This window comes from Eleutherodactylus coqui, chromosome 11, assembly GCF_035609145.1.
Source record: "Eleutherodactylus coqui strain aEleCoq1 chromosome 11, aEleCoq1.hap1, whole genome shotgun sequence".
In the NCBI taxonomy this organism is placed as follows: domain Eukaryota; kingdom Metazoa; phylum Chordata; class Amphibia; order Anura; family Eleutherodactylidae; genus Eleutherodactylus; species Eleutherodactylus coqui.
The window spans coordinates 71,405,709-71,433,599 of NC_089847.1; positions in this window are offsets into that span (position 1 = coordinate 71,405,709).

Below are 27,891 nucleotides of genomic sequence, written 5' to 3' on the forward strand. Positions count from 1 at the left end.
TCACCTCTCTCTTTCCTCAGAGGTGGCTCGTTGCATGGAAGGCCTCAGAATACCGTTCCTCATCTTCCATCACTTCACCACATGAGGGTTGAAGGTACCCTCATGTGGCCGGCACTCTCACTCTTCTCTCAACCACTGAAGATCTGGAAATCAAACTCTCTACTACACCCCAATCACTCGAATTTATAGGGTATCGACATCACATGACTAGACGGATATTGATACTTTTCCAGACATATCCCAACCACTTGCAGACATTTTCCTATCATATGATGTAGCTGTGCAATACACATAACGGCAATCAAGACAATTCGCACAGTGCATCCACATTAAAGACATGACATGTATGACAATTATGGAGAGACCAGAAATAGGTCTTTCGGGCCACTACAGCCTGAACGGCAGTATCTTGTGGAGGCACCTTTTGTTGCAATTATACATGCAAGTCTCTTAAGGTTTTCTCTATTAGTTTCCTATTCTTCCAGGCAAAAGTACTCCAACTCCTTTAAGTTGTGTTGGTATACAGCAGTATTGCCACAGTCAAGGTTAAGGCAGTAGCAAAGGGAACGAGGGACCCTTCGAGCGGATGTCGGGCATGACACGGGGGGGGGGGGGGCAGGTAACCTAGTAAGGTGGGGGGGTTAGAGAGGGTTAAAAAGAGTTAGGGGAGGGTAGAGATTTTTCTGGAACAAAGGGAGGAACGGCAGGGATTGGTAGGAAACTTAGGAGGTGGGGGGATATATAAGGTAAAGGGGGGGAGGCAGCGCCATCTTAGAGATAGAAAGTGAGAGTAGAGGAAGTGTGGTACTTACTAAGGCTGAGATTGAGAAACTTTTGCAGGAGCTCAGGGCAGCGGCCGGTATCCATGGTCAGGACTGGCTGCAAGAACAGGTGGCCATGCTGTTAAGCACGAGCAGCGGTGGAGCAGCGGTTCCGGTGGTACAGGAGAGGAGGTCACGGTGGGCCAGACCTCCGTCACGGCTGCGGGAGGATGAGGTCACCCCTCCAACTCGCCGGTGACTGCGGAGCCCCTCCGGGGACCCTCGGGGCTGCTGTTCTCTCCCTAAGCCTCAGGGTAGGGAGCAGCAGGTCAGGAGGAATCCTGTCAGGCGGCCGGCGGGCACGGTGAGCAGGGGCCCCCGCTCCGGTCGGGGGTCGGGGCCTGCAGCATCGGGCAGCACGAGACAGCAGGACAGAACGGAGGTCTCCCCTGGTGATGTACCGGCTGGGGGAGCCTCTGGGAAGCAGCCGGAGAGCAGAGGAACGGCCGGTGGGGCCGGTGTCAGCGATGTGAGCAGTGGGAGGAGGAGCCTCCTTACGGTGGCGATGTACCATCCAGGGGCCGGACTAGGCAGACCAGGAATGCACAGCAACCTTTGGTGTCAGACAGTCAGCAACAGAGTGTGGAGGGCGCTGGCAGGAGCAGCGCATACAGAGTCCGGTCAGCGGTGGTTGTTCCGGGTCAGGAGCAACGAGCAGGGACCAGTCGGAGCGTGGCGGTCGAGCTAGCGGGGCGGCGGCTGGAGGAAGGAGAAGTCGAAGATTCGGGGAGTGACGCCAAGGTGATGACGTCCGGGGATCCGGCTGATGTTGACACAGCTTCCATGCAGCCTGGTGAGCATAGAGTCATGTCTTGTATGTCAAATGCTTTACGTGGTTGTGTTGCTGTGGATGAAAGGGCGGGTGCGAGTGTTGCTAGAGTAAGTGGTGAATTTGGGGGTGAATTCCGGGAGTTGTTAGGGACAGTGCGGGAGCTGTTGCAGCGTTGTGATAGGGACAGCGGTGCGGGGTTATTTACCCCGACTCCGGTGGCGGCTTGGGTTCCGGTAAGGAGCGGAGGTGCTTTGGCTGTAGGGGACGGCCCGGGTACGTCAGTAGGTCACCGCGTCGGGGGGGTAACGGTGGCAGTGCAGACGGAGTAGGACGGGGAAGCACTTAGGCTGGACAACAGGGCAAAAGGGGAAGTTTATGTCTGCTTTGAGGGTCCGCTAGGGGCCCATTTAAAGAAAGAGGTGCGTGAAAAGATCTGGAAAGATGAATATGTCGAGATCTTTTCACTATTACCTCTGGAAAAATTTATTCAAGAGAAAGAAAAGAGAACGGAGTCAAAAAAAGAGGAGGAGGAGAAGAAACGGTGGAGGCTTATCCCCCAAACTTTTGCAAACTGATTGCAGGCGTTTGCTATTTTGGCGGGGGTCATTGGAGAGAAGGCGCCCGAAAATTGTTCGGCCCTCTTCTGCTATATGGATTCTATCGGAGAAGCATATAGGACGTACGGTGGTCAGGCGTGGTTGCGCTATGACGAACAATTTCGTCAGCGCAAAGCGGTGCGCCCCAATATCCGGTGGGATCACAAGGATATTGGTTTGTGGCTCAGGGTGATGGCCCCAACGCGGTACGGGCAGTCCTTTCCTGGGAGTGCCGGTCCGTCTGGCGCAAGCAGTGGAGGAAGCCCTGCAGCGAGTGGAGGGATGTCAGGCGTGCGTAAGGCAGGTTTTTGCTGGCAATACAACGAGGACCAGTGTAAATTTGGAGCAAGTTGTCGTTTCAAACACAATTGCTCCGTGTGTAGCGGGACATCCCATGGGGCCTCCAAATGTTTTAAGTGGGGAAAAGGTAAGACTGCAGGGACAGATGGGAAAAGGGAGGACGCCGGTGAGGGTTCACGAGATGGCCCCCTTTCTAAATAGGTATCCGGATGTGGAAAAGGGGCAGTTGTTGTTTCAGGGTTTTTCTGAAGGTTTTAAAATTCCAGCGCCTATGCATCAGGTTCCCTGCGCGCCAAAAAATTTGCGTTCAGCGTTACAATTTTCTTCGGTAGTTAGAGACAAGTTAGAGAAGGAAGTGCTGTTGGGACGCATGGCAGGGCCGTTTTCGTCCCCTCCGGTTCCCAATTTAGTAATCTCTCCATTGGGGGTGGTTCCTAAGAAGGAACCAGAAAAGTTTTGATTGATTCATCATTTGTCTTTTCCAAAAGGTGAGTCAGTGAATGACGGGATAGCTCCCGAACTCTGTTCGGTAGTTTACACGTCATTTGATGCAGCCACAAAATGGGTACAGAGATGCGGTAGAGGGGCACTATTGGCAAAGACAGATGTTGAATCAGCGTTTCGGTTGCTCCCGGTTCATCCCAATAGTGTTCATTTATTGGGGTGTGTTTGGGAGGGAAAGTTTTTTGTTGACCAATGCCTGCCAATGGGGTGCTCGATTTCTTGCGCCCTTTTTGAGGCATTTAGTTCCTTCCTTGAGTGGGTTGTTAAGGATGTGTCCGGTTTGCAATCTATTTTGCATTACTTGGACGATTTTTTGTGTGTTGGTCCGGCAGGTTCGAGGGTGTGCAGTTCCCTGTTGTCTACAGTGCAGTGGGTGGCTAAAAAATTTGGAGTTCCACTGGCGCCTGAAAAGACTGAAGGTCCGGTCACTTGTTTGAATTTTCTTGGTATCACAATTGATACTGAGAGGATGGATTGTCGTCTGCCGGAGGATAAATTGAATTCACTGCGGTTAGACGTGGAGACGGTGTCTCGGTCTAAAAAGGTGACCTTGAAAACGTTGCAGTCGTTGCTCGGGAAGTTAAACTTCGCGAGTCAGATCATGCCGATGGGGCGAGTGTTTTGCAGAAAAATGTCCGGAGCGACGGCGGGAGTGAATGCCGGTCATCACTTCGTGCGGATCTCGACAGAGATTCGTGCAGACTTGGCGGTTTGGTCCTCCTTTCTGGTCAGGTACAACAGGAGGTCATTGTTTATAGACCAGGTGGTGGGCAATTTTGATTGTGAGCTATTTACGGATGAGGCAGGGGCTTTCGGTTTCAGGGCGTTTTTTCGGGGGCAATGGTGTGCTGGTCAAGGGCGGCGATACGGGGCTGTGAAAAACTTAGTATTACTGGAGCTGTTTCCAATTGTGGTAGCGGTGTCGGTTTGGGGGGAATGGTTTAGGAACAAGAAGGTCCGCTTCCACTGTGACAACATGGGAGTAGTACAAGTGATTAACAGCGTGTCGGCTCGTTCGCCGCCAGTGGTTTATTTGTTGCGTCAGTTAGTTTTGCTTTGCTTGTCATTGAACGCGTGGGTGGTCGCGGTCCATGTTCCGGGGGTGGACAACAATATAGCAGATTCCCTTTCTCGTTTTCAGTGGGATCGTTTTCGGGAGTTGGCGCCGGAAGCGGAACGGGAGGGGCTGCGTTGTCCACTGGAGCTATGGACCGTGGTCGACGTGCGGCGGAGCAGCTGATTGCCGTTCCCTGACACAGGTCACATGGACAGCTTATCTCGCAGCTTGGGAGGATTGGCAGCGCTGGTTGAGGGTTTTGGGGGAAGAGTAGTCCGAAGACGAACAGGTTAATGCATTATTGGCTTGGTTGGGTAACGTAGCTCTTATGCAGTGGTCAGTGGCTAGGGTCAATCGCTTTATGGCAGGGTTGGCATTTGGTTTTAAGTTTAGAGGGCTGCGGGATTTGACTAAAGTCTTTTTGGTGCAGCAGGCATTAAAAGGGTTCCGGAGGGGTAGGTGGGAAAAGGACAGGAGGCGTCCCATTACTTTTGAGTTGTTGGAAAGGATGGGGGCAGAGTTAGGAAGTTTCTTTTCAGATGTTTATGAAGTGCGGTTATTTCGCTGTGCATTTTCTTTTGCATTTTTTGGGGCATTCAGGTTGAGCAAATTGGTGTCCCCCAGCAAGGTGGTAAAAGGGGGTCTAGCTTTGGAGGACGTGGATTTGGTAGACAGAGTGTTGCATATTTGGTTGTGATGGTCAAAAATTGACCAAGCAGGAAAAGCTAAAAAAGTGTGTTTGGCGCAGGTGCCTGGTGCATTGATGTGTCCAGTACGCTGCTTTAAGGAATATGTTGAGTTGCGGCAAGAGGTTGGGGGACCACTTTTGTGTCACAAAGATGGGGCCTTCTTGTTGCACTATCAGTTTAATGTGGTGTTAAAAAGAATCGTGGCGGCTTTGGGCTTAGTTGGAGGAGGATATTCGTCACATTCCTTTCGTATAGGGGCCGCAACGGAGGCAACACAGTTGGGTTTATCTGCAGAGGTTGTGAAGAGGATTGGGAGATGGGAGTCAAGAAGGTATCAACTGTATGTTCGACCGGAATTGGTGTAAGTGTGTGGGAATGTGAGTGGTATGTTGAAGGAAATGTATATATAAAAAAAATAAAAATAAAAAAATAAAATTTTGTCTGTTGTACAGTTGTACAGGTGATTTGTGGAATGATTTGTGGTTTTATTCCATTACAGGTCTCAGATATCCAGCGTTGGTCTGGCTGATGGGCCATTCCTACATTTATTGGGCCGCAGAGAGGGCAAAGATTCGTCCTATGGGGAGGCAGTTGGGGCTTAGGAAAGAAACGGTAGTAGTGCGTTGGTTAGGAGAGAGGGGTATGAAATGGGGCCAAGTGCTGCGGCAGGTGGACTCGTATGCCAGAATGGACAGGAGTCCAGATATTTTGGTCCTACATGTGGGAGGGAACGATTTAGGGAGTCGTCCGGCGAGAATTGCGCCGTGACATACAGTCCGATTTTTTGCCTTCTCCCTCGTATGATAGTGGTGTGGTCAGAGATTATTCCAAGGAAGAGTTGGAGGGGTGCCCATTCCTTAGTAGGAATCAATAGGGCAAGGGTGAAGCTCAGTAGGCATGTGTCAGCTTTCGTGGCGAGGAACGGAGGAGTCAGTGTTAGACACATTGATTTGGAGAAAGGGGAGGGTAACTATTGGGCTGGAGATGGTGTTCACCTTAATGATATCGGGATCGATATATGGGTAGTTGGGATTCAAGAAGGTATAGAGAGGGCATTGGGTTTGTTGGGGGCGGCGCAGGCTTAGGGGTAAGCCGTGCTTGTATTGGCGGGTGGAGGGTCCTTGGAGTCAGTGGAAATTGTGGGGGAGGGGGGGGGGAGTTGGGTGGGAAAAGTGCTCACCTGCTTAAACTCCCTCCTTAGTATATTGGATGGTATCTGGTGCGGTTACTTGGTTGGTGGAGGGGGCAGTAGACTCCCTCCGGCTTAAGTAATGGGAGTGTTAGTCACCCAATGGGCGGTTGATGTTGCCCTTGAGCCTGATTGTCCGGCTGTGGGGCTAAGTAGTTTTTCAGAGTGGTATTGTTGCACCAGATTTTGTGGCTCCAAGGATCCTCCCCCGTAACTTGTTTTCTGAGTAAAATTTTCAATGTTATTTATTGTTTGTAATAAACTGGCTGCTGTGGCCAATTTAGCCAAAGAAAATTGTTGTCTCATTATTGGGGAGAGGGCTACAGCATAGGTGGGTCTGCCCTTCCCGGGTCAAGGTTAAGGCAGTAGCAAAGGGAACGAGGGACCCTTAGAGCGGATGCCGGGCATGACACGGGGGGGCAGGTCACCTAGTAAGGGGGGGGGGTTAGAAAGGGTTAAAAAGTGTTAGGGGAGGGTAGAGCTTTTTCTGGAACAAAGGGAGGAACAGCGGGGATTGGTAGGAAAATTAGGAGGCGAGGGGATATATAAGGTAAAGGGGGGGGAGGCAGCACGATCTTAGAGATAGAAAGTGAGAGTCCCACCCTCCCGCCCGGATAGTTTGGTGTGAGGAGCGGGTGTAATTTATCTGTCATGGCAGCTTGGCGGGTGGGGTCCTTGGAGTCGGCGGAAATTGTGTGGGGTGGGAGTTGGGTGGGCAAAGTGCTCACCTGCTTAGACGCCCTCCTTAGTATATTGGATGGTATCTGGTGCGGTTACTTGGTTGGTGGAGGGGGCAGTAGACTCCCTCTGGCTTAAGTAACGGGAGCGTTAGCCACCCAATGGGCGGTTTATGTTGCCCTTGAGCCTGGTTGTCCGGCTGTGGGGCGAAGTAGTTTTTTAGAGTGGTATAGTTGCACCAGATTTTGTGGCTCCAAGGACCCTCCCCCGTAACTTGCTTTCTGAGTAAAATTTTCAATGTTATTTATTGTTTGTAATAAACTGGCTGCTGTGGCCAATTTAGCCAAAGAAAATTGTTCTGTTGTTATATGGGGAGGGGGCTACAGCATAGGTGGGTCTGCCCTTCCCGGGTCAAGCAATAGGGAAAAATACAGGATATAAGTCATATAATGCCCAGAAATAGTGTTATTCCCCATGTATACACACAAGCCTGCTTATTCTGAAACGTTAGATATGCTTTCACTAGAAGCAATATTTTTAATGGGACAACTCCTCAAAACATTTGCAGACCCTTGGAAGTTCTGAGACTTAAAGGGGTGGTCTCGCGAAACAAAGTGGGGTTATACACTTCCGTATGGCCATATTAATGCACTTTGTAATATACATCGTGCATTAAATATGAGCCATACAGAAGTTATTCCACTTACCTGCTCCGTTGCTAGCGTCCTCGTCTCCATGGTTCCGTCTAAATTCGCCGGCAGCTTGCTTTTTTAGACGCGCTTGCGCAGTCCGGTCTTCTCCATTCAGCACGAGCCGCTTCAGTGTGCTCCCCGCTACAGCTCTTCTGGCATGCGCAGACGAGCTGTCACTGCTCGGGAGCGCGCTGGAGCGGCCATTCTGTACCTTCCTCTGTTAGAGGAAGGTGCAGAGCTGCCGAGCTGTCCGGAGAAGCCGCCCAGCTGTCCCGCCGTCCAGCTGTCCTGGTAAGTGATGGGCCGGGGGGGCTGCCGCTGCGATGGGGGGGGCTGTCGCTGCGCCGGGGGAACTAGCGCTGGGCCTGGGGGGGCTGCCGCTGCGATGGGGGGGGCTGTCGCTGCGCCGGGGGAACTAGCGCTGGGCCGGGGGGGGGGGGGGGGGCTGTCGCTGCGCCGGGGGAACTAGCGCTGGGCCGGGGGGGGGCTGTCGCTGGGCCGGGGGGGCTGTCGCTGCGCCGGGGGAACTAGCGCTGGGCCGGGGGGGGCTGTCGCTGGGCCGGGGGGGCTGCCGCTGTGATGGCGGAACTAGCGCTAGGCCGGGGGGGCTGCCGCTGTGATGGGGGGGGCTGTCGCTGCGCCGGGGGAACTAGCGCTGGGCCGGGGGGGGCTGTCGCTGGGCTGGGGGGGGGGCTGTCGCTGCGCCGGGGGAACTAGCGCTGGGCCGGGGGGGGGGCTGTCGCTGGGCCGGGGGGGCTGCCGCTGTGATGGGGGAACTAGCGCTGGGCCGGGGGGGCTGCCGCTGTGATGGGGGGGGGGGCTGCGCCGGTTACCTTCTGCCTGGCGGTGGGTGACAGGTCGGCCGTGTTCACTCCAGGGGTCCGGTCGGCGGCTGCGGGGCGTCTGGTTGCCATGGAGACACAGCTGGTAGCGTCTCGGGAGCGCGCACGTCGGGCTACAGCAAGCGATGCGAAAAGAGCTGGCGGCCATCTTGGGAAAAAGTTTTATAAGTTGCTGAAACGCTGGAACGGTAAGTAGAAACCAGCTAGGAAAGTAATTTACAGGGGTAATTAGTAATGTATGTTTAATTAGGGGGACTGGGCAAAAAAAAAAAATTCACTGCTTCCTCGAGACATCTCCTTTAAGGATTGTAGTAGTCTAAACAATATCTTACTTTACTTTCTTAACAATTGAATGAAGGAAACATTCACACGTTGATAACTACAAGTTCTGGATAAATCTGTATTTTTCTTACCTAAAAGCAAAGAAGATCCCATGAAATCTTGCATACTAGAGAAAAGCTAAAAGGAAGATGGAACAATGCCTCTACAGCACCACCTATTAGAAAGCAGCATTCCTGCAACTCTATATTGTTTTAAGGTCAGACCTTTAACAAGCCTTGTAACAATGACTAGAAATTATGAGCCAAAGCAAGATCTGACAATGACTTGCAGGAATGCTGCCTTCCAATAGGTATTGTTTAGAGATGAGCGAGCACCAAAATGCTCGGGTGCTCGTTACTCGAGATGAACTTTTCGCGATGCTCGAGGGTTCGTTTCGAATAACGAACCCCATTGAAGTCAATGGGCGACCCGAGCATTTTTGTATATCGCCGATGCTCGCTAAAGTTTTCGTTTGTGAAAATCTGGGCAATTCAAGAAAGTGATGGGAACGACACAGCAACGGATAGGGCAGGCGAGGGGCTACATGTTGGGCTGCATCTCAAGTTCACAGGTCCCACTATTAAGCCACAATAGCGGCAAGAGTGGGCCCCTCCCCAACAACTTTTACTTCTGAAAAGCCCTCATTAGCAATGCATACCTTAGCTAAGCACCACACTACCTCCAACAAAGCACAATCACTGCCTGCATGACACTCCGCTGCCACTTCTCCTGGGTAACATGCTGCCCAACCCCCCCCCCTGCACGACCCAGTGTCCACAGCGCACACCAAATTGTCCCTGCGCAGCCTTCAGCTGCCCTCATGCCATGCCACACTCATGTCTATTTATAAGTGCGTCTGCCAGAGGAACCGCAGGCACACACTGCAGAGGGTTGGCACGGCTAGGCAGCGACCCTCTTTAAAAGGGGCGGGGCGATAGTCCACAATGCTGTACAGAAGCAATGAGAAATCCAATCCTGTGCCACCTCCATCTGGAGCTGCACACGTGGGTATAGCAATGGGGAACCTATGTGCCACACACTATTCATTCTGTCAATGTGTCTGCATGCCCCAGTCAGACCGCGGTTTTTTATAAATAGTCACAGGCAGGTACAACTCCGCAATGGGAATCCCGTGTGCACCCACAGCATGGGTGGCTCCCTGGAACCCACCGGCTGTACATAATTGTATCCCATTGCAGTGCCCTGGACAGCACAGCTAACGTCAGATTAAATGCAGGTGGGCTTCAGCCCACACTGCATGCCCCAACCGGAGCAGGGTTTTTAATTCATAGACACAGGCAGGTACAACTCCCTATTGTGACGGCCCTGTGGACCGACAGCATGGGTGGGTGCCAGGAAGCCACCGGCGGTACATAAATATATCCCATTGCATTGCCCATCACAGCTGAGGTAATAATGTCATGTTTAATGCAGGTGGGCTTCGGCCCACACTGCATGCCCCAGTCAGACTGGGGTTCTTTAAAAGTGGACACATGTAGTTACAACTCCCTGTGGACCCACAGCATGGGTGGGTGCCAGGAAGCCACCGGCGGTACATAAATATATCCCATTGCATTGCCCATCACAGCTGAGGTAATAATGTCATGTTTAATGCAGGTGGGCTTTGGCCCACACTGCATGCCCCAGTCAGACTGGGGTTCTTTAGAAGTGGACACATGTAGTTACAACTCCCTGTGGACCCACAGCATGGGTGGGTGCCAGGAAGCCACCGGCGGTACATAAATATATCCCATTGCATTGCCCATCACAGCTGAGGTAATAATGTCATGTTTAATGCAGGTGGGCTTCGGCCCACACTGCATGCCCCAGTCAGACTGGGGTTCTTTAGTAGTGGACACATGTAGTTACAACTCCCTGTGGACCCACAGCATGGGTGGCTCCCTGGAACCCACCGGCGGTACATAAATATATCCCATTGCATTGCCCATCACAGCTGAGGTAATAATGTCATGTTTAATGCAGGTGGGCTTCGGCCCACACTGCATGCCCCAGTCAGACTGGGGTTCTTTAGTAGTGGACACATGTAGTTACAACTCCCTGTGGACCCACAGCATGGGTGGCTCCCTGGAACCCACCGGCGGTACATAAATATATCCCATTGCATTGCCCATCACAGCTGAGGTAATAATGTCATGTTTAATGCAGGTGGGCTTCGGCCCACACTGTATGCCCCAGTCAGACTGGGGTTCTTTAGAAGTGGACACATGTAGTTACAACTCCCTGTGCACCCACAGCATGGGTGGGTGCCAGGAAGCCACCGGCGGTACATAAATACATCCCATTGCAGTGCCCAACACAGCTGATGTAACGTCAGCTGTAATGCAGGTGGGCTAAAAATTAATTTGATTACACTGTAGGCGAGGGCCCCCAAAAATTGGTGTACCAACAGTACTAATGTACATCAGAAAAATTGCCCATGCCCAACCAAGAGGGCAGGTGAAACCCATTAATCGCTTTGGTTAATGTGGCTTAATTGGTAACTAGGCCAGGAGGCAGCCCAGTTACAATAAAAATTGGTTGAGGTGAAAGTTTCAATGCTTTAATGAGCATTGAAACGTCTAAAAATTGTTTATAAAAATTATATGACTGAGCCTTGTGGGCCTAAGAAAAATTGCCCGTTCGGCGTGATTATGTGAGGTTTCAGGAGGAGGAGCAGGAGGAGGAGGAGGAATATTATACACAGATTGATGAAGCAAAAAGGTCCCCGTTTTTGATGGGGATAGAGAACGATGCTTCCATCCGCGGGTGCAGCCTACGTATTGCTTAGGTATCGCTGCTGTCCGCTGGTGGAGAAGAGAAGTCTGGGGAAATCCAGGCTTTGTTCATCTTGATGAGTGTTAGCCTGTCGGCACTGTCGGTTAACAGGCGGGTACGCTTATCTGTGATGATTCCCCCAGCCGCACTAAACACCCTCTCTGACAAGACGCTAGCCGCAGGACAAGCAAGCACCTCCAGGGCATACAGCGCGAGTTCAGGCCACGTGTCCAGCTTTGACACCCAGTAGTTGTAGGGGGCAGAGGCGTCACGGAGGACGGTCATGCGATCGGCTACGTACTCCCTCACTATCCTTTTACAGTGCTCCCGCTGACTCAGCCGTGACTGGGGAGCGGTGACACAGTCTTGCTGGGGAGCCATAAAGCTGTCAAGGGCCTTAGAGAGTGTTGCCCTGCCTGTGCTGTACATGCTGCCTGATCTCTGCGCCTCCCCTGCTACCTGGCCTTCGGAACTGCGCCTTCGGCCACTAGCGCTGTCGTATGGGAATTTTACCATCAGTTTGTCCGCCAGGGTCCTGTGGTATAGCAACACTCTCAAACCCCTTTCCTCTTCGGGTATGAGAGTGGAAAGGTTCTCCTTATACCGTGGGTCAAGCAGTGTGTACACCCAGTAATCCGTAGTGGCCAGAATGCGTGTAACGCGAGGGTCACGAGAAAGGCATCCTAACATGAAGTCAGCCATGTGTGCCAGGGTACCTGTACGCAACACATGGCTGTCCTCACTAGGAAGATCACTTTCAGGATCCTCCTCCTCCTTCTCCGGCCATACACGCTGAAAGGATGACAGGAAAGCAGCATGTGTACCCTCAGCAGTGGGCCAAGCTGTCTCTTCCCCCTCCTCCTCATCTTCCTCCTCCTGCTCACCGCGCTGAGATATAGACAGGAGGGTGCTCTGACTATCCAGCGACATACTGTCTTCCCCCGGCTCTGTTTCCGAGCGCAAAGCGTCTGCCTTTATGCTTTGCAGGGAACTTCTCAAGAGGCATAGCAGAGGAATGGTGACGCTAATGATTGCAGCATCGCCGCTCACCACCTGGGTAGACTGCTCAAAGTTTCGAAGGACCTGGCAGATGTCTGCCAACCAGGCCCACTCTTCTGTAAAGAATTGAGGAGGCTGACTCCCACTACGCCGCCCATGTTGGAGTTGGTATTCCACTATAGCGCTACGCTGCTCATAGAGCCTGGCCAACATGTGGAGCGTAGAGTTCCACCGTGTGGGCACGTCGCACAGCAGTCTGTGCACTGGCAGATTAAACCGATGTTGCAGGGTGCGCAGGGTGGCAGCGTCCGTGTGGGACTTCCGGAAATGTGCGCAGAGCCGGCGCACCTTTCCGAGTAGGTCTGACAAGCATGGGTAGCTTTTCAGAAAGCGCTGAACCACCAAATTAAAGACGTGGGCCAGGCATGGCACGTGCGTGAGGCTGCCGAGCTGCAGAGCCGCCACCAGGTTACGGCCGTTGTCACACACGACCATGCCCGGTTGGAGGCTCAGTGGCGCAAGCCAGCGGCCGGTCTGCTCTGTCAGACCCTGCAGCAGTTCGTGAGTCGTGTGCCTCTTATCTCCTAAGCTGAGTAGTTTCAGCACGGCCTGCTGACGCTTGCCCACCGCTGTGCTGCCACGCCGCGCGACACCGACTGCTGGCGACGTGCTGCTGCTGCTGACACATCTTGCTTGCGAGACAGAGGTTGCGTTGGAGGAGGAGGAGGAGGGTGCTTTAGTGGAGGAAGCATACACCGACGCAGATACCACCACCGAGCTGGGGCCCGCAATTCTGGGGGTGGGTAGGACGTGAGCGGTCCCAGGCTCTGACTCTGTCCCAGCCTCCACTAAATTCACCCAATGTGCCGTCAGGGAGATATAGTGGCCCTGCCCGCCTGTGCTTGTCCACGTGTCTGTTGTTAAGTGGACCTTGGCAGTAACCACGTTGGTGAGGGCGCGTACAATGTTGCGGGAGACGTGGTCGTGCAGGGCTGGGACGGCACATCGGGAAAAGTAGTGGGGACTGGGAACTGAGTAGCGCGGGGCCGCCGCCGCCATCATACTTTTGAAGGACTCCGTTTCCACAACCCTATACAGCAGCATCTCCAGGCTGATAAATTTGGCTACGTGCACGTTTAACGCTTGAGCGTGCAGGTGCGTGGCGGCGTACTTGCGCTTGCGCTCAAACACTTGCGCTAGCGACGGCTGGACGCTGCGCTGACAGACATTGCTGGATGCGGCCGAGGACAGCGGAGGTGAGGGTGTGGGTGCAGGCTAGGAGACGGTAGTGCCTGTGTCCTCAGAGCGGGGTTGGATCTCAGTGGCAGGTTGGGGCACAGGGGGAGAGGCAGCGGTGCAAACCGGAGGCGGTGAACGGCATTCGTCCCACCTTGTGGGGTGCTTGACCATCATATGTCTGCGCATGCTGGTGGTGGTGAGGCTGGTGGTGGTGGCTCCCCGGCTGATCTTGGCGCCACAAAGGTTGCACACTACTGTTCGTCGGTCGTCTGCACTCTCAGTTAAAAACTGCCAGACCTTTGAGCACCTCGGCCTCTGCAGGATGGCATGGCGCGAGGGGGCGCTTTGGGAAACAGTTGGTGGATTATTCGGTCTGGCCCTGCCTCTACCCCTGGCCACCGCACTGCCTCTTGCAACCTGCCCTGCTGCTGCCCGTGCCTCCCCCTCTGAAGACCTGTCCTCAGTAGGCGTAGCAAACCAGGTGGGGTCAGTCACCTCATTGTCCTGCTGCTCTTCCTCTGAATCCTCTGTGCGCTCCTCCCTCAGACTTACTGCCCTTACTACTACCTCACTGATAGACAACTGTGTCTCATCGTCATCGGCCTCCTCACCCACTGAAAGGTCTTGAGACAGTTGCCGGAAGTCCCCAGCCTCATCCCCCGGACCCCGGGAACTTTCCAATGGTTGGGCATCAGTCACGATAAACTCCTCTGGTGGGAGAGGAACCACTGCTGCCCAATCTGAGCAGGGGCCCGAGAACAGTTCCTGGGAGTCTGCCCGCTCCTCAGAATGTCTAATTTTCATGGAGTGAGGAGGCTGGGAGGAAGGAGGAGCAGCAGCCGGAGGATTCTGAGTTGCAGCAGTGGACGGCGCAGAACTGTGGGTGGACAATAGATTGCTCGAAGCACTTTCTGCCATCCACGACAGGACCTGCTCACACTGCTCATTTTCTAATAAAGGTCTACCGCGTGGACCCATTAAATGTGCGATGAATGTGGGGACGCCAGAAACGTGCCTCTCTCCTAATCCCGCAGCAGTCGGCTGCGATACACCTGGATCAGGAGCTCGGCCTGTGCCCGCACCCGGACTTGGGCCTCCGCGTCCTCGGCCGCGCCCACGTCCTCTAGGCCTACCCCTACCCCTCAGCATGCTGTATTACTAGTAATGCAGAAACAGAACGCTGTAATTAAATGTGCCGCTTATTGGGCTGTGGTTGGAGGCTGACCGCTTACGGAACGCCAGGAAATAATTTGGCGCAAGCCTGCTGTAACACTTAGCTGGCTGCGTATGATTTTGTAGAACTACTACACCCAGCACAGACTGACCCAGAACACTGAGCACAGTGACAGGCAGGCCAAATAGATTTTTTGCCCAAATTCTTTTAGCAAAGGCCCACTGCCTATATTCAATCAATAATATGTCTTCTGTCCCTGCCTAAGCACTTCTGTCCCTGGAGTATGTCACAGAACTGCACAGTGTTGCACTGTGAACTGCAACACAGCGGTGATTTCAGAGCCCAGACAGAGCCAGGAAATAATTTGGCGCAAGCCTGCTGTAACACTTAGCTGGCTGCGTATGATTTTGTAGAACTACTACACCCAGCACAGACAGACCCAGAACACTGAGCACAGTGACAGGCAGGGAAAATAGATTTTTTGCCCAAATTCTTTTAGCAAAGGCCCACTGCCTATATTCAATCAATAATATTAATATGTCTTCTGTCCCTGCCTACGCACTTCTGTCCCTGGAGTATGTCACAGAACTGCACAGTGTTGCATTGTGAACTGCAACACAGCGGTGATTTCAGAGCCTAGACAGATCCAGGAAATAATTTGGCGCAAGCCTGCTGTAACACTTAGCTGGCTGCGTATGATTTTGTAGAACTACCACACCCAGCACAGGCAGACCCAGAACACTGAGCACAGTGACAGGCAGGCCAAATAGATTTTTTGCCCAAAATTTTTTAGCAAAGGCCCACTGCCTATATTCAATCAATAATATGTCTTCTGTCCCTGCCTAAGCACTTCTGTCCCTGGAGTATGTCACAGAACTGCACAGTGTTGCACTGTGAACTGCAACACAGCGGTGATTTCAGAGCCCAGACAGAGCCAGGAAATAATTTGGCGCAAGCCTGCTGTAACACTTAGCTGGCTGCGTATGATTTTGTAGAACTACTACACCCAGCACAGACCCAGAACACTGGGCACAGTGACAGGCAGGCCAAATAGATTTTTTGCCCAAATTTTTTTAGCAAAGGCCCGCTGCCTATATTCAATCAATAATATTAATATGTCTTCTGTCCCTGCCTACGCACTTCTGTCCCTGGAGTATGTCACAGAACTGCACAGTGTTGCACTGTGAACTGCAACACAGCGGTGATTTCAGAGCCCAGACAGAGCCAGGAAATAATTTGGCGCAAGCCTGCTGTAACACTTAGCTGGCTGCGTATGATTTTGTAGAACTACTACACCCAGCACAGGCAGACCCAGAACACTGAGCACAGTGACAGGCAGGCCAAATAGATTTTTTGCCCAAATTTTTTTAGCAAAGGCCCACTGCCTATATTCAATCAATAATATTAATATGTCTTCTGTCCCTGCCTAAGCACTTCTGTCCCTGGAGTATTACTGCAGGGCGCAATGCTCTGCACGGCCGATATACCAAAAAAAAAAAATTGTGCAACACTGCAAAAAGCAGCCTCCACAGTAGTGCACACGGTTAGATGTGGCCCTAAGACGGACCGTTGCGGTTCTTGAAGCCTAAAATACTCCTAACGCTCTCCCTGCCTAAGCACTTCTGTCCCTGGAGTATTACTGCAGGGCGCAATGCTCTGCACGGCCGATATACCAAAAAAAAAAAAATGTGCAACACTGCAAAAAGCAGCCTCCACAGTACTGCACACGATTAGATGTGGCCCTAAGAAGGACCGTTGGGGTTCTTGAAGCCTACAATAACTCCTAACACTCTCCCTATAGCAGCTCCAACAGGATAGCACTTTCCCTCAGCTATGTCAGAACGCATCTGTGGCGAGCCGCCGGAGGGGCCGATTTTTATATTCGGGTGACACCTGATCTTGCCAGCCACTCACTGCAGGGGGGTGGTATAGGGCTTGAACGTCGCAGGGGGAAGTTGTAATGCCTTCCCTGTCTTTCAATTGGCCAGAAAAGCGCGCTAACGTCTCAGAGATGAAAGTGAAAGTAACTCGAACATCGCGTGGTACTCGTTACGAGTAACGAGCATCTCGAACACGCTAATATTCGAACGAGTATCAAGCTCGGACGAGTATGTTCGCTCATCTCTAGTATTGTTCCATCTAATAAGTTATATTGTTCCAATATAATAGGCATTGTTCCATTTTTCCATTTGCAAATTTCCAAGAGGAGCAATGATGGCCTTACAAGTCTCCTCACACCTTCTAGGTGCTCTCTCTAAGGAGAAACGATACTCTTTCTAACCAAGAGAGAAGCTAGTGAATGACATTCTACATTTTTACAATCATCACCTCTGGTTATAATGCCAAGCTTCATATTATTTTTAGATGTTCTTCTACAGTTATATGTATTTTTTTTTAAATTGCTATGACATCATTGAACTAAAGTTGAAACTATTTTTCTTTGGCCTTTTTCAACAAAACCTTTTTTTACGGTGAGCGTAAAGGTCATCACCTTGCTATAGGCTAAGAATATCTAGCAGACCTGATGGTACAGTATTACTCATGCCATGTCCTTATTTGTCTGGTGTAAACAATAAGTATTTTAACCCCTTACTGATGGCCCCATTGCCTTTGTGTCCTGGCTTTGTGGGCTTTAATCCTCAGGGACGTAAAAACATGCATCCTTTGAGGATTAAAGCCTCGTGGGCTGAGGACATGAGAGCTCCATGCTGTTGGTTCCCGGAGGTAGCTGACACCCTGGAGCTGTCATAGGGGGCCACCGGCCCCCTATTCCCGATCATGCAATCCAATCCAATTTAATGCCAATCGCATTAAAGTAAATGAAAAGTTAAAAAAAGTTGGAGTTTCAGCTCCCCTCATGGATCGCATGCATGAGGGGGACTGAAAGCACTCACCCCCATCCTCCGCGATGTCCAGCGACGATCTGGTCTGAAAAGAACCTTCGTCCATCTTCTGTGCATGCACGGCAAAGGAAAAATGGCGACACATGCGCAGAATACCTTGTCATTTGAAATCTTCTGCGTCCTGGCTACTGAAGGTAGCAGGGAAGAAGGACATGTTACTGGGGACCGCGGTGACCGGTCCCCGGGCTCATAATCGCCGCTATCCAATGGATAACGTAGATCATGGAAAAGTTGTAAAAAGTAAAATAAACTTAAAGTTTCACTTCCCCTGATGGATCGGTTCCATGAGGGGAGGTGAAAATACTCACCCCCGTCCCGCGGCGATATGGTCCTTCGAGAACCTTATGTTGCCTTCTGCGGATGCATTTCCATCGGGCACGTGCGCAGAAGGGCTCACACCTCCAGGAGATTTAAAATCCCTCTGCTCTCAACCAGCATGTGCAGCCTGGAGCAAAGAGATGTCACCGGGGACCGCTCTTTGCGGTTCCCGGACACATGATCACTGTTATCCAATGGATAACACTGATCATGTAAAGTAATAAAACCGTTTAAAAAAGTGTAAGAAAAAAAAGTCTAAAAAGTTAAAGCTTCAACTCCCTTCACGGATCATATCTGTGAGGGAGGATGAAATTACATACCGAAGGCCCCTCGATTTATCCACAGACCTTACCCCGGCTTCTGTGCATGCGCCCGTCGCCAAGCTGGTATACACATGCGCAAAAGCCGCGGATTGCCTGGGTAATTAAAATCTCCCTGCTCCTGGCTATCAAACGTAGCCGAGAGCCTGGAGAATTCACAGAGTGCCACGGTACGTGGTCCCTAGTCATGTGATCGTCGTTATCCCCCCTCCTGAGTGAGTACCTTATTTTATTCTCTGGGCTCTCCAATCTTGTTTCTACAGCGTACACACAACAATGAAATCATAACTTTATTCTATAGGTCAGTACGATTACTATAAACCAAATATACCGTATTTTCCAGGGTATAACACGACTGGGTGTATAAGACGACCCCCAACTGTTCACTTGTCAGAGAAATTTCTTGCGTACAGCACCAATCAGGCCCACCCCACTTGCCCCGCTGCCGGCGGTAAAGAAGAAAACACCACACGGAGGTCTGGTATAGTTCCTCACACAGGTACATAGCTGCGCGCTTTATTACAGATTACATGGGATCTTATACCCTTTGGTCTCATAACTAGGAATGGGTGATGGGCTCATTGGCTCAACTCCACCGTATAACCATATATCGAAAGTCCGGATTTCCGGCCTGAGACAGTGAAAGTTCAGATGCATAGTTAAACGGTCTTCATCTAGATAAGGCATACTTGGTCTCTGGCTTATATACAGAAAATCACGTATTTAATTAACTCCAGTGCAAAGAATCACCCACTCAATTCTGAGAAAGCAGCTAAGCATGCATTCTTCATATCTCTTTTCTCCACTTTAACCTTCATCCTTCATCTAGTTTCTTTGGACATTCTTTCTCTGTTTGCCTTGCAAAGCATCTTGGCATATCTGATATAAGGCGAAGTATTAAGTTTTTCATAGAGTTAGTATATATAAGAATAAAGTTAGTATACGTATAAAAAGAAAGGCACATAACTATATCTATATAAATGTATATATTCCAGTGTTTTCTTTTCTACCTACAAGGATATATATATATTTCCTTCTCAAACCCCCCCTAAAAACTTAATACGGAGATCAAGCACGAGGCCTCGCACTCTTCCTCGGTCGCCTCCCTTGTGTCAGTTTTTCCCACTGCCCGTAAGTCCCTACTCCTAGGAGGGGGGATCCCTACCTCACCTCAGAAGGAGGCCATGGATTCCCTGGGCTTATTTCCGGGCATCCATACCCTCTATCTGTACAAGTTAACACCCCACAGGGTGTGCCCTCGCCGGAACCTAAGGTCTTCTGCACTATCCCTAGGCAAATGGGAATTCCACTGACAATCCCTCTTAGGAGACCGAGGCGGCGCAGTACTAGTCCATCTCTTCATTCTTCTGGTAGCGTGCGTGGCTGGCATTATCGGAACTGGCTCTTCATCTTTTTCAAGCAAGGGAAACGTTGGTGTCACATTATCCAGTCCCTTACTCATACTCTTTTTGATCAAAGGGCTAATATACATATAGGAAATTACATACCCCACCTCTTTCTGCTAAAATCATATCCAGGGCCACTCTAGGGCCATGGATGCAGTGGGCCCTAACTGGTCAGCTAACCCTTGCAAAGCATCTCTGGTGTAGTTTACAAATCTCTGCTGATTGTAATAGATATAATTCATCCAATCTACTTTATTAACAGTGACAATAGCAAAGAGGGACTCATAACCTGCTTTAACCTGATCTCTAGAATTAAATTCATCTGGCACCCCCCTTGGCACTCCTATTGCATCTATGTATACATGTGGATCAAAGTTACCACCTGGAGCCTCAACTTCTCTCTTAGCAGGATGCGGTGTTGGATTCTCACCCTCAGTGTACTCTTCATATTGCACATTTGATTGTATTAATTTGTTCTGAAACAGGGGGCTAGTGTACAGTAGTCAAAAGGTGTGTGTTGGAGGAATTGTACCACATTAAAGCATGTAAAGGATATGCAGGATCATGAGTTTTTTCAGTGCGAAGTGTGGATCCAAGTGGGCTTTCCTTCGAGCTTGACTGCAATTGGGGTGGTAAGCAACATCTGGTAAGGACCTTTAAACAGGGTCTCTCTCTCAAACTTTTTCACATAGACCCTGTCACCTGGTTTTAGATTGTGACACTCATCTGTAGGACCTAGGAGAAAAGCAGAGACTACAGAATGCATTATTGACAATTCCTTGGAGAGGCCTATGACAAAATTAACAAGAAAATCATTCCCCAAATTCAGCTACTGTGGCATGTCACCTCCGGAGAAAAGAAAAACTAATGAAAGACACTCAATTCAAAATTTGCCCATTTTCTTCATTGCCTTTTGTATCTACTTTCCCACAACTCTGCGGATGGTAGGGTGTGTGAAAAGCCTGGAATATACCTAAAGCAGATATGATGTGTTGCATTATTTCACCTGTGAAGTGTGTACCTTTGTTTGACTCAATCACTTCCGGTACCCCATATCTGCAGATTACCTCATCCATGAGCTTCTGTGCGGTTACCTGCTTATTTACTTTGGTAACAGAGTAGGTCTCCGACCTGAAAAGAAATCAACAACAACAAGCACATATTCAAACTTCCCAACAAGTAGGAGCTGAGTGTAGCCAATTTGCAATCCCTGAAATGGGTAGAGTGGTCTAGGCAAGTGTTATGTGGCAAATTTACTTCTGCCCTGTTGCTTACGGCAAAGATCATGCAAAATTGGACAAATGATGCAGCAGCTACAGAAAACCCAGGAGCCACCCGTCCTTGTTCAAGCGTCGACATCATTGTTGCTTTGAGAGGTGCGTCTTTCCGTGCGTCAGCTGGGCCATCGTGGGGCACAGGGACTGTGGTAGGCAAGTGCTGTTGACTGTTCACCATATGCCGTCCCTTTTTAGTCCATTTTTCCTTTTCTTCCTTGCTGGCTTGTAACTGTAAAGTCCTTAGTATATCAAAGTCCAAAGTTTTTATCAAAGCCCAAGTTTTTATCAAAGTCCAAGTTCATATCAAAGTCCAAAGTTTTTGTCAAAGTCCAAAGTTTTTGTCAAAGTCCAAAGTTTTTGTCAAAGTCCAAGTTTTTATCAAAGTCCAAATTTTTATCAAAGTCCAAATTTTTATCAAAGTCCAAAGTTATTGTTAAATTCTTCTTTTCTTCTTTTCTTCCACGGCTGGAGGGCCGCTGCTTTTGCTGTGTGGTCTGTAATGGCGTTGCCGCTTGCTTCTCCGGTGTAGGAATTGGTGTGAGCTTTCCACCTTGTCAGGTAGAAGTAGGGTCTCCATGAGACGCTGCACCGCTGCATCATTCTTAATTGGCTGTCCTTGCTGAGGTAAAAAACTGTCTGGCCTTCCATGTTGGGCCGTAATCATGAGCTATGCCAAATGCATACCGGGAGTCAGTGTAAATGTTTGCCGTCTTACCTTCCTCCACTCTACACGCCTCAGTGATGGCCTTTTTAGTTCCGCTTCTTGTACTGCGGCATGCGGAGGCATTCTGCTTTTAGGACATCTTGTTGTGTGACCACTGCATATCCGGAGTGGAGTTGTCAATCACCCTGGGTACCATCTATAAAAAACAACTCAAAATATGCATTGTTAACAAGGGCTTTCAGTAACTTTTTAAAACTTAAATTCTCTTGTTGCATCAATGCTAGACAATCAGGCTGATATTCTATTTCAAAAAGATCAGAACTAGAGATGAGCGAATGTACTCGTCCGAGCTTGATACTCGTTCGAGTATTAGTGTGTTCGAGATGCTCGTTACTCGTAACGAGCACCACGCGATGTTCGGGTTACTTTCACTTTCATCTCTGAGACGTTAGCGCGCTTTTCTGGCCAATTGAAAGACAGGGAAGGCATTACAACTTCCCCCTGCGACGTTCAAGCCCTATACCACCCCCCTGCAGTGAGTGGCTGGGGAGATCAGGTGTCACCCGAGTATAAAAATCGGCCCCTCCCGCGGCTCGCCTCAGATGCGTTGTGAGATAGCTGAGGGACAGTGCTGTTGGTGCCGGAGCTGCTATAGGGAGAGTGTTAGGAGTTAGTGTAGGCTTCAAGAACCCCAACGGTCCTTCTTAGGGCCACATCTAACCGTGTGCAGTAGTGTGGAGGCTGCTTTTAGCAGTGTTGCACTTTTTTTTTTTTTGTATATCGGCCGTGCAGAGCATTGCGCCCTGCAGTAATAGTCCAGGGACAGAAGTGTGGAGGCAGGGAGAGCGTTAGGAGTTAGTGTAGGCTTCAAGAACCCCAACGGTCCTTCTTAGGGCCACATCTAACCGTGTGCAGTAGTGTGGAGGCTGCTTTTAGCAGTGTTGCACTTTTTTTTTTTTGGTATATCGGCCGTGCAGAGCATTGCGCCCTGCAGTAATACTCCAGGGGCAGAATTGTGTAGGCAGGGCCAGAAGACATATATTATAGATTGAATATACGCAGTGGTCCTTTTGAAAAAAATATTGAAAAAAAATCTATTTGGCCTGCCTGTCACTGTGCTTAGTGTTCTGGGTCCGTGTCTGCTGGGGGTAGTAGTTCTCCAAATAAATACGCAGCCAGCTAAGTGTTACAGCAGGCTTGCGCCAAATTATTTCCTGGCTCTGAAATCACCGGTCTGTTGCAGTTAATAACAGTGCAACACTGCAGTTCCGTGACACAGTCCAGGGACAGAATTGTGTAGGCAGGGACAGAAGACATATATTATAGATTGAATATACGCAGTGGTCCTATTGAAAAAAATATTGAAAAAAAATCTATTTGGCCTGCCTGTCACTGTGCTCAGTGTTCTGGGTCCGTGTCTGCTGGGGGTAGTAGTTCTCCAAATAAATACGCAGCCAGCTAAGTGTTACAGCAGGCTTGCGCCACATTATTTCCTGGCTCTGAAATCACCGGTCTGTTGCAGTTAATAACAGTGCAACACTGCAGTTCCGTGACACAGTCCAGGTACAGAATTGTGTAGGCAGGGACAGAAGACATATATTATAGATTGAATATACGCAGTGGTCCTTTTGAAAAAAATATTGAAAAAAAATCTATTTGGCCTGCCTGTCACTGTGCTCAGTGTTCTGGGTCTCTGCTGGGTGTAGTAGTTCTCCAAATTCATACGCACCCAGCTAAGTGTTACAGCAGGCTTGCGCCAAATTATTTTCTGGCGTTCCGTAAGCGAACTCAGCCTCCAACCACAGGCCAATAAGCGGCACATTTAATTACAGTGTTGTGTTTCTGCATTCCTGGTAATACAGCATGCTGAGGGGTAGGGGTAGGCCTAGAGGATGTGGGCGCGGCCGAGGACGCGGAGGCCCTAGTCCGGGTGTGGGCACAGGCCGAGCTCCTGATCCAGGTGTATCGCAGCCGACTGCTGCGGGATTAGGAGAGAGGCACGTTTCTGGCGTCCCCACATTCATAGCACATTTAATGGGTCCATGCGGTAGACCTTTATTAGAAAATGAGCAGTGTGAGCAGGTCCTGTCGTGGATGGCAGAAAGTGCTTCCAGCAACCTATCGTCCACCAAGAGTTCTGCGCCGTCCACTGCTGCAATTCAGAATCCTCTGGCTGCTGCTCCTCCTTCCTCCCAGCCTCCTCACTCCATGAAAATGAGACATTCTGAGGAGCGGGCAGACTCCCAGGAACTGTTCTCGGGCCCCTGCTCAGATTGGGCAGCAGTGGTTCCTCTCCCACCAGAGGAGTTTATCGTGACTGATGCCCAACCATTGCAAAGTTCCCGGGGTCCGGGGGATGAGGCTGGGGACTTCCGGCAACTGTCTCAAGAGCTTTCAGTGGGTGAGGAGGCCGATGACGATGAGACACAGTTGTCTATCAGTGAGGTAGTAGTAAGGGCATTAAGTCCGAGGGAGGAGCACACCGAGGATTCAGAGGAAGAGCAGCAGGACAATGAGGTAACTGACCCCACCTGGTTTGCTACGCCTACTGAGGACAGGTCTTCAGAGGGGGAGGCAAGGGCAGCAGCAGGGCAGGTTGCAAGAGGCAGTGCGGTGGCCAGGGGTAGAGGCAGGGCCAGACCGAATAATCCACCAACTGTTTCCCAAAGCGCCCCCTCGCGCCATGCCACCCTGCAGAGGCCGAGGTGCTCAAAGGTCTGGCAGTTTTTCACTGAGAGTGCAGACGACCGACGAACAGTGGTGTGCAACCTTTGTCGCGCCAAGATCAGCCGGGGAGCCACCACCACCAGCCTCACCACCACCAGCATGCGCAGACATATGATGGCCAAGCACCCCACAAGGTGGGACGAAGGCCGTTCACCGCCTCCAGTTTGCACCGCTGCCTCTCCCCCTGTGCCCCAACCTGCCACTGAGATCCAACCCCGCTCTGAGGACACAGGCACTACCGTCTCCTGGCCTGCACCCACACCCTCACCTCCGCTGTCCTCGGCCCCATCCAGCAATGTCTGTCAGCGCAGCGTCCAGCCGTCGCTAGCGCAAGTGTTTGAGCGCAAGCGCAACTACGCCGCCACGCACCTGCACGCTCAAGCGTTAAACGTGCACGTAGCCAAATTTATCAGCCTGGAGATGCTGCCGTATAGGGTTGTGGAAACGGAGTCCTTCAAAAGTATGATGGCGGCGGCGGATCGCGCTACTCAGTTCCCAGTCGCCACTACTTTTCCCGATGTGCCGTCCCAGCCCTGCACGACCACGTCTCCCGCAACATTGTACGCGCCCTCACCAACCCGGTTACTGCCAAGGTCCACTTAACAACGGACACGTGGACAAGCACAGGCGGGCAGGGCCACTATATCTCCCTGACGGCACATTGGGTGAACTTAGTGGAGGCTGGGACAGAGTCAGAGCCTGGGACCGCTCACGTCCTACCCACCCCCAGAATTGCGGGGCACAGCTCGGTGGTGGTATCTGCGGCGGTGTATGCTTCCTCCACTAAACCACCCTCCTCCTCCTCCTCCTCCTACGCAACCTCTGTCTCGCAATCAAGATGTGTCAGCAGCAGCAGCACGTCGCCAGCAGTCGGTGTCGCGCGGCGTGGCAGCACAGCGGTGGGCAAGCGTCAGCAGGCCGTGCTGAAACTACTCAGCTTAGGAGATAAGAGGCACACGGCCCACGAACTGCTGCAGGGTCTGACAGAGCAGATCGACCGCTGGCTTGCGCCGCTGAGCCTCCAACCGGGCATGGTCGTGTGTGACAACGGCCGTAACCTGGTGGCGGCTCTGCAGCTCGGCAGCCTCACGCACGTGCCATGCCTGGCCCACGTATTTAATTTGGTGGTTCAGCGCTTTCTGAAAAGCTACCCACGCTTGTCAGACCTCCTCTTAAAGGTGCGCCGGCTCTGCGCACATTTCCGCAAGTCCCACACGGACGCTGCCACCCTGCGCACCCTGCAACATCGGTTTAATCTGCCAGTGCACCAACTGCTGTGCGACGTGCCCACACGGTGGAACTCTACGCTCCACATGTTGGCCAGGCTCTATGAGCAGCGTAGAGCTATAGTGGAATACCAACTCCAACATAGGCGGCACAGTGGGAGTCAGCCTCCTCAATTATTTTCAGAAGAGTGGGCCTGGTTGGCAGACATCTGCCAGGTCCTTCGAAACTTTGAGGAGTCTACCCAGATGGTGAGCGGCGATGCTGCAAACATTAGCGTCACCATTCCTCTGCTATGCCTCTTGAGAAGTTCCCTGCAAAGCATAAAGGCAGATGCTTTGCACTCGGAAACAGAGCCGGGGGAAGACAGTATGTCGCTGGATAGTCAGAGCACCCTCCTGTCTATATATCAGCGCGGTGAGGAGGAGGAGGAGGAGGAGGAGGAGGAAGATGAGGAGGAGGGGGAAGACACAGCTTGGCCCACTGGTGAGGGTACACATGCTGCTGGCCTGTCATCCTTTCAGCGTGTATGGCCTGAGGAGGAGGAGGAGGAGGAGGAGGAGGAGGATCCTGAAAGTGATCTTCCTAGTGAGGACAGCCATGTGTTGCGTACAGGTACCCTGGCACACATGGCTGACTTCATGTTAGGATGCCTTTCTCGTGACCCTCGTGTTACACGCATTCTGGCCACTACGGATTACTGGGTGTACACACTGCTCGACCCACGGTATAAGGAGAACCTTTCCACTCTCATACCCGAAGAGGAAAGGGGTTCGAGAGTGTTGCTATACCACAGGACCCTGGCGGACAAACTGATGGTAAAATTCCCATACGACAGCGCTAGTGGCCGAAGGCGCAGTTCCGAGGGCCAGGTAGCAGGGGAGGCGCGGAGATCAGGCAGCATGTACAGCACAGGCAGGCCAACACTCTTTAAGGCCCTTGACAGCTTTATGGCTCCCCAGCAAGACTGTGTCACCGCTCCCCAGTCATGGCTGAGTCGGCGGGAGCACTGTAAAAGGATGGTGAGGGAGTACGTAGCCGATGGCACGACCGTCCTCCGTAACGCCTCTGCCCCCTACAACTACTGGGTGTCGAAGCTGGACACGTGGCCTGAACTCGCGCTGTATGCCCTGGAGGTGCTTGCTTGTCCTGCGGCTAGCGTCTTGTCAGAGAGGGTGTTTAGTGCGGCTGGGGGAATCATCACAGATAAGCGTACCCACCTGTCAACCGACAGTGCCGACAGGCTAACACTCATCAAGATGAACAAAGCCTGGATTTCCCCAGACTTCTCTTCTCCACCAGCGGACAGCAGCGATACCTAAGCAATACGTAGGCTGCACCCGCGGATGGAAGCATCGTTCTGTATCCCCATCAAAAACGGGGACCTTTTCGCTTCATCAATCTGTGTATAATATTCCTTCTCCTCCTCCTGCTCCTCCTCCTGAAACCTCACATAATCACGCCGAACAGGCAATTTTTCTTAGGCCCACAAGGCTCAGTCATAAAATTTTTATAAACAATTTTTAGACGTTTCAATGCTCATTAAAGCGTTGAAACTTTCACCTCAACCAATTTTTATTTTAACTGGGCTGCCTCCTGGCCTAGTTACCAATTAAGCCACATTAACCAAAGCGATTAATGGGTTTCACCTGCCCTCTTGGTTGGCCATGGCCAATTTTTCTGATGTACATTAGTACTGTTGATACAGCAATTTTTGTGGGCCCTCGCCTACAGTGTAATCAAATTAATTTTTAGCCCACCTGCATTACAGCTGACGTTATATCAGCTGTGTTGGACAATGCAATGCGATATTTTTATGTACCGCCGGTGGCTTCCTGACACCCACCCATGCTGTGGGTCCACAGGGAGTTGTAAATGCATCTGTTTCCACTTCTAAAGAACCCCAGTCTGACTGGGGCATGCAGTGTGGGCCGAAGCCCACCCGCATTAAACATGACATTACTACCTCAGCTGTGATGGGCAATGCAATGGGATATTGTTATGTACCGCCGGTGGCTTCCTGGCACCCACCCATGCTGTGGGTCCACAGGGAGTTGTAAATGCATCTGTTTCCACTTCTAAAGAACCCCAGTCTGACTGGGGCATGCAGTGTGGGCCGAAGCCCACCTGCATTAAACATGACAATACTACCTCAGCTGTGATGGGCAATGCAATGGGATATTTTTATGTACCGCCGGTGGGTTCCAGGGAGCCACCCATGCTGTGGGTCCACAGGGAGTTGTAACTACATGTGTCCACTTCTAAAGAACCCCAGTCTGACTGGGGCATGCAGTGTGGGCCGAAGCCCACCTGCATTAAACATGACATTACTACCTCAGCTGTGATGGGCAATGCAATGGGATATATTTATGTACCGCCGGTGGCTTCCTGGCACCCACCCATT